This window comes from Brienomyrus brachyistius, chromosome 5 (assembly GCF_023856365.1).
Source record: "Brienomyrus brachyistius isolate T26 chromosome 5, BBRACH_0.4, whole genome shotgun sequence".
NCBI lineage: Eukaryota > Metazoa > Chordata > Actinopteri > Osteoglossiformes > Mormyridae > Brienomyrus > Brienomyrus brachyistius.
In genome coordinates this window covers 34,882,070-34,888,069 of record NC_064537.1, presented here as the reverse complement: position 1 = coordinate 34,888,069, position 6,000 = coordinate 34,882,070, and positions in this window count along the sequence as shown.

The following is a 6,000-nucleotide window of genomic DNA, read 5'->3' as shown; positions in this document are numbered from 1 at the left end:
GTTGTTTACCTGGCTGAGACAGCCGGTCTTAAAAATGCTGTTTAGTGAGGGCACGGGAAGTCCAGTGATTCTCTCAGCAGATCTTATCACTCGACTGAGAGACTTCTTGTCCTTGTCTGTGCTGTTGGCGTACCATGCAGGGATGCAGTATGTGATGATGCTCTCAATGGAGCACTGGTAAAGGTTTTTAAGCAGCTTGGCAGTCAAGTTGCATTTTTTTAGTGTCCTTAAAAAGTAGAGCCACTTTTGCGCCTTTTTAAGCATGGCTGTTGTATTGGCCTCCAATTTCAGGCCCTCAGCGATCAAGATCCCCAGAAACTTAAAACAGGAGACCTTATCCATTTCTTCTCCATTGATGATGAGGGGGCATGGTGGGGTTTTATGCCTTCTGAAGTCTACTATGACTTCCTTTGTTTTCTTAACATTCAGGGTCAAGTTGTTATGTTTGCACCATCCTGTTAGACAGCTGACTTCCTCTCTTCCTCTCATTGTTATCAGACCACAGTTATGTCATCTTCAAATTTTATTATTGTGTTTGTGGGGTGGGTGGAAGTGCAATCATATGTGTAGATGGAATAGAGCAATGGGCTCAACACGCAGCCTTGCGGTGCTCCAGTGTTGAGAGACAGGCTCGAGGATTGATACGGGCCAAGTATCACTGTCTGTGGGCGGTCTGTCAGGAAGTTTTTAATCCACATGCACAGTTTGTTGTTGCCGCCCAGATTGAGGAGTTTGGTGACCAGCTGGTTGGGGATGATGGTATTAAATGCTGAACTGTAATCAATGAAAAGCAGCCTCGCATATGTCCCCTTCTCATCTAGATGCTTCAATGCTGTATGAAGAGCCATGGAAATGGCATCCTCTGTGGACCTGTTTGCCCTGTAGGCATACTGGTGCTGGTCCAAGTTGGGGGGGAAGGCAGATTTGAGATGCTTCATCACCAGCCTCTCAAAGCACTTGGCAATGATGGGGGAGAGTGCCACTGGTCTGTAGTCGTTAAGAGTGCTGATGTTGCTTTGCTTGGGCACTGGAATGATGGTTGCTGTTTTGAGGCAGGTTGGGACAGTCACTTTAGCCAGAGACATGTTAAAGATGTCAGCAAAGACGTCTGCAAGCTGGTGGGCGCATTCCCTGAGCACTCTTCCCTGAATTGCATCAGGTCCCTCCGCCTTCCTGGTGTTCACCAACTTGAGGGTGTGTGTCACTTCCTCCGTTGTTATTAAGAGTATGTGCTCTGTGTCGTCAGGGAGAGCAGCTCCACTATCCAACCCGGTTGTTTCAAAGCGGGCATAGAAATCATTCAGGTCCTCTGCCAAGGAGGCATTGATATTTGTGAGTTGTTCACGACTACTCCTTTAGTTGGTCAGCTGTTGTATGCCTTGCCACACTCATGTTGGATCTTCGTTGGTTAAGTGACCCTCTATTTTTTCCTTGTAAGCAGCTTTTGACAGTCTGATGCCCTTTATCAAGTTGTGCCTGGCTGTACTGTATAGTGCTCTGTCCCCGAATTTGAAGTCTGTATTACACTCTGTTAGCAGGGCCTGGACCTCTGCAGTCATGCATGGTTTCCTGTTAGGAGGGATCTTTATACATGAAGTGGTGGTGATGTTTTCAACACAAGTCCTGACATAGCAGAGGACAACAAATGCATATTTGTTCACATCCTGATTAAAAAACAGGGTCCAATTTGTTAATTTGATGCAGTCTAGCTGCTGTGATGCATCTACTGGTCATTTCATTACAGTTCTGATAAGTGGTTTCTGTTTTTAAATGATGGGGCGATACACTGGAATCAGGAATAGTGATAGATGATCAGACTGGCCCAGATGTGCATGGGGGAAGGCTCGGTACCCCTTTTTGATATTAGAGTACACACAGTCCAGAGACATGTTAAAGGCCGAAATAGGTTTCCTCCGCAGGGTGGCTGGGCTCTCCCTTAGATAGGGTGATGAGCTCGGTCATTTGGGAGGGACTCAGAGTAGAGCCGTGGCTCCTCCGCATCGAGAGGAGCCAGATAAGATGGTTCAGGCATCTGCTCAGGATGCCTCCTAGACACCTCCCTGGTGAGGTATTCCAGGTATGCCCCTCTGGAAGGAGTCCCCGGGGAAGACCCACATCACGCTGGAGAGACTATGTCTCTCGGCTTGTCTTGGAATGCCTTCGGATTCCTCTGGAGGAGCTGGACAAAGTGGCTGGGAACAGGGAAGTCTGGGTTTCCCTGCTTACACTGCTGCCCCCGTGACCTGACCCGGAAAACCGGTAGAGGATGGATGGATGGATGGATTGAAAAATCAAATGATCATTTAAAAACTGTTATCTTCTGAATTATGCTAAATTTCTTTGCAGATCAGAAACTTAAATGTTATGGATGAGCAAAAAGGGGGGATACTTTGTCACGCCTCTGAAATATGTAAACATTTCTAGGGTAGTAACAAAGGGTAATCTTTTTAAGCAGGTAATCTTTGGTTTATTAAATGTCTAATTAAAAGTACATTTACAACCACTGTTTTCCTACCAATAAAGTTCAAAGCAACCTTTGGAGGCAAGTTTTATTTTACACTAGAAGGCAGAGCTTAGAAAAAGGGCTTATTTAACCTTTGTCATACATTATATATACATTTTGTTGTTACACAGTGACACAGATCGACACAGATTGACATAAATCTAATTATTTAGCAGATATGTCCCAAGAACCTGCCTTGTGCCCATTGCTTCCGGGATAGGCTCCGGACCCCCCGCGACCCAGTAGGATAAGCGGTTTGGAAAATGGATGGATGGATGGATATATCCCAAGAACACATTTTCATTTCTGACATAACCTTCCAAGTCAAGCTGTATTTTCTTACAAATTAAAACATGTCCAAACGGGTCATACATGGAAGATGACACAGGCAGAATAGCGAGCTGGATGCAGGGACGTCACTGGTAGTGGCGATGTCACATGTAGCAGGGTGTGCTGGACATCTTGGTAGATTGAGGTCTCCAGGCATCACCCCCCAGGAGGAGTAGGGGAAATAAAATGTACAATTAGTTAAAGTAGAGGAGGCTATAGGCAGTGCTAACAGCTAGATGAGTGCAATATGAAGTGCAATGTGCAAGCTCTGGCAGATATGGCTATGGCAGGATCAGGAGGAGGGAGAGGCAAGTGGGAATGCAGGTGTGGGGAGTCCCTGAAATGTCAGCACTGACAGTCCAGGTTTTCCAAAGCCAATGGCACCAATTCCCACCCAGCTCTACACCTCACACTATAGGTCTGACTGGGAGTGTGAAGTTAGCTAGAGCTAGAACTAGTGTCCCTATAAACTAAACAGGTGTATTTTTAGTCTAGACTTGAATATTGAGAGTGAGCCTGAAACCCGCACATCCGGTGTAAGACCATTCCACAGCTGAGGAGCTCACCAGTTAGTATCTGGAGAGACCCAGTTAGTACATTGTTGCGCACCAAATACTGTAAAAAAATTTTTTAAACACCTATGTCCCTTTAAGGGCTCCATACATTTGAAACAGTGATTACTTTGAAATTGTATATAAGCCTAAGGAACTAAGAGACATGTAGTTTTTGAACTGTTCAAGTGGTGATTGTGGATTAAATATTGCTACTCAATCATTTTGGAAAGAAATTTTTGTTGGATGGAAATTTCTAAACAAGCTTCACTTCAGGTTATACAGAGATCAACTTTGTTTAAATATGGAAGACGGAATCAAACAAATTCCAGTGGATATTTGCTACAAAGTCACAAAATGTAGCGATAACTCAACAGGCAGTGAATGAATTAGGGTTAGCAAACATTGCCATTACCTTCAAAGTACAGCAAACTAAATGAGGTCATGTGGCACAATAAACGTTGCTTAGTGAGGGAGGAAATCGGTTGATGACATCATAGGCGGGAGGGGGTGTGTCCATTTATTCTGATTGGTCCAGGGTCGTGTCCGTTTATGGTATTAGATGTGCTTGACAGTTAGGGGCCACGTAGGTGTATACGTCGTTATGCTGATAAGGGGACATGTGTTTGTCAGATGGGGGGCCGTTAAACTTTAAGAGAATAAAAATACATTACATGTTTTTATTAATGTACTATTTTTCAATGAATGTACAATTCATCATACAGAGGTTGCCAGCATGAATAGCACCACACAACATTTTCAGGCACTCTGGACAATGAATAATCCGCATTTTCTAAGTTTTTTTATGAAATACGACTTGCCTGATACAAAGATCCCGATACAATGAACGAGAAGGGGTGTTGAAGTCTATTGTCGAACCCCTTAATAGAATCCATAAGGTAAGGTTACGTAGTCTGACTGAAGCTGAGGCTTAGTATACACAACCTTGAAGCATTGACTGACTGTCTTATTTTACGAATGGACCCCACCTTTTATCACGAACTATCTGTTGCATCCACGTTCTAATCTATCTATTACCAGCACATCCAATGACAAATCAGTTCACACCTACAGTTGCACATACCTGTAGAAGAATGGGCGCATACAAGGTTTATCATTATTACAAGGAGCGATCAATATCATTATTATTATTACTTTGAAAGTAACTTACCCGCGACCCAGTAGGATAAGCGGTTTGGAAAATGGATGGATGAAAGTAACTTATAGATATAGGAACTGAAATATACGTATATGTGTTTGATCACATGTGTGTATGCTACGTGTTAGGGTAATCTTCACAGGAAGACACGGATCCAGGTATGCAAACCCACGCCTTGTTTATTGGTGCAATCGGGGCAAAGGCACAGGTAGGGACAGGCAAGAATTGTGGTCGTTGGGCGGGCAGAGAGGTCGGGATCCGGGAAGTCAGTCCTACGAGTAGGCACGAGACAAGACCACACAGGGGGGCGGGAATGGGACGTGCCGGTCTCGGCTGGGAAATTGGGTCAGGAGCGGGTCTGGGGAAGGAAAGGGAGGCAGGTAAGGAGAAAACACTAGGTAAACAGAGCAGGCGAGGGACATGAGGGAGACAATAGACAAAGTAGCGCTCGGTATGGCTCAGAATCATCGGCTCAATCCTTCGCATTGTGCTGGGGTAATTCGGCCATATTTGTACTCCCTCTAATTACCCGCAACGCCGCACACCTGGTGGTTCCCACCTGTGTGGGCGTGACACTACGTATATATAATACCTATTTGTAACATTATTACTATTATTATAATTGTTGCTATTATTGTTCGTACAGTATTCAGCGCACACCTTACAATCTTCATCTAGGTTCATGTCTATTACCATGTCCAGAATCCATGCCACAAAACCTACAGTATAATAAATAGCATAGCGTGTAGCCATCTCGTGCTTCTGTCCTTAGTGTCTTCCGTTGTTGATACTTGAACCTGTAAATCACCCGTTGACCAGTTTATCAATCTGGGTGGCCATTTCTTCAGTTTCCGACCCCTCATCTGAAACTGGGAATATAAAGACTTTCAGTCTTTGTCCAATTTTAATCAGAAGCCATAGATATGAGCGAAAACTTACCGCTATGCCAGTCACTTTCTTCTCCAGCCTTACACAGCATCCGTGATTCAGTTCACAACACAGAAAACGCATGGTAAAATAATCGCATTACTTTTTCACAGTAGCAGCATCTAGGCCTACAATTCTAAAATATGGTCAAAATATTTAGTATACTTCCAGCTTAGCATTTTCATCATTGCATTATATCATTATCGTGAAACATGTCGGGGCTGTTTCAAACCTTCAGCTGTATCTGTATTTTGTGCTCACTGCTCGGGCCCTTAATAAAGCATAAGGGAGGGGGGCTCTTGTGGGGGTTACACGTGGTGGATACACCCTCCCACTGTAGCGTGTTAGTGAGCCAGCCAACTAAGACATTATTCTTCAAAGTTTTTTTATGTGTATTTCATGCATGATGCTAAATGCAGCTTACTAGTTCCTATTAAATGTAATTAAATAATCATGTCCTCCTTCTTTAAAATAACAAAATACCTGTTACTGCTAAATTGTTTTATTCCTTCAACTTACTTTATACTTAT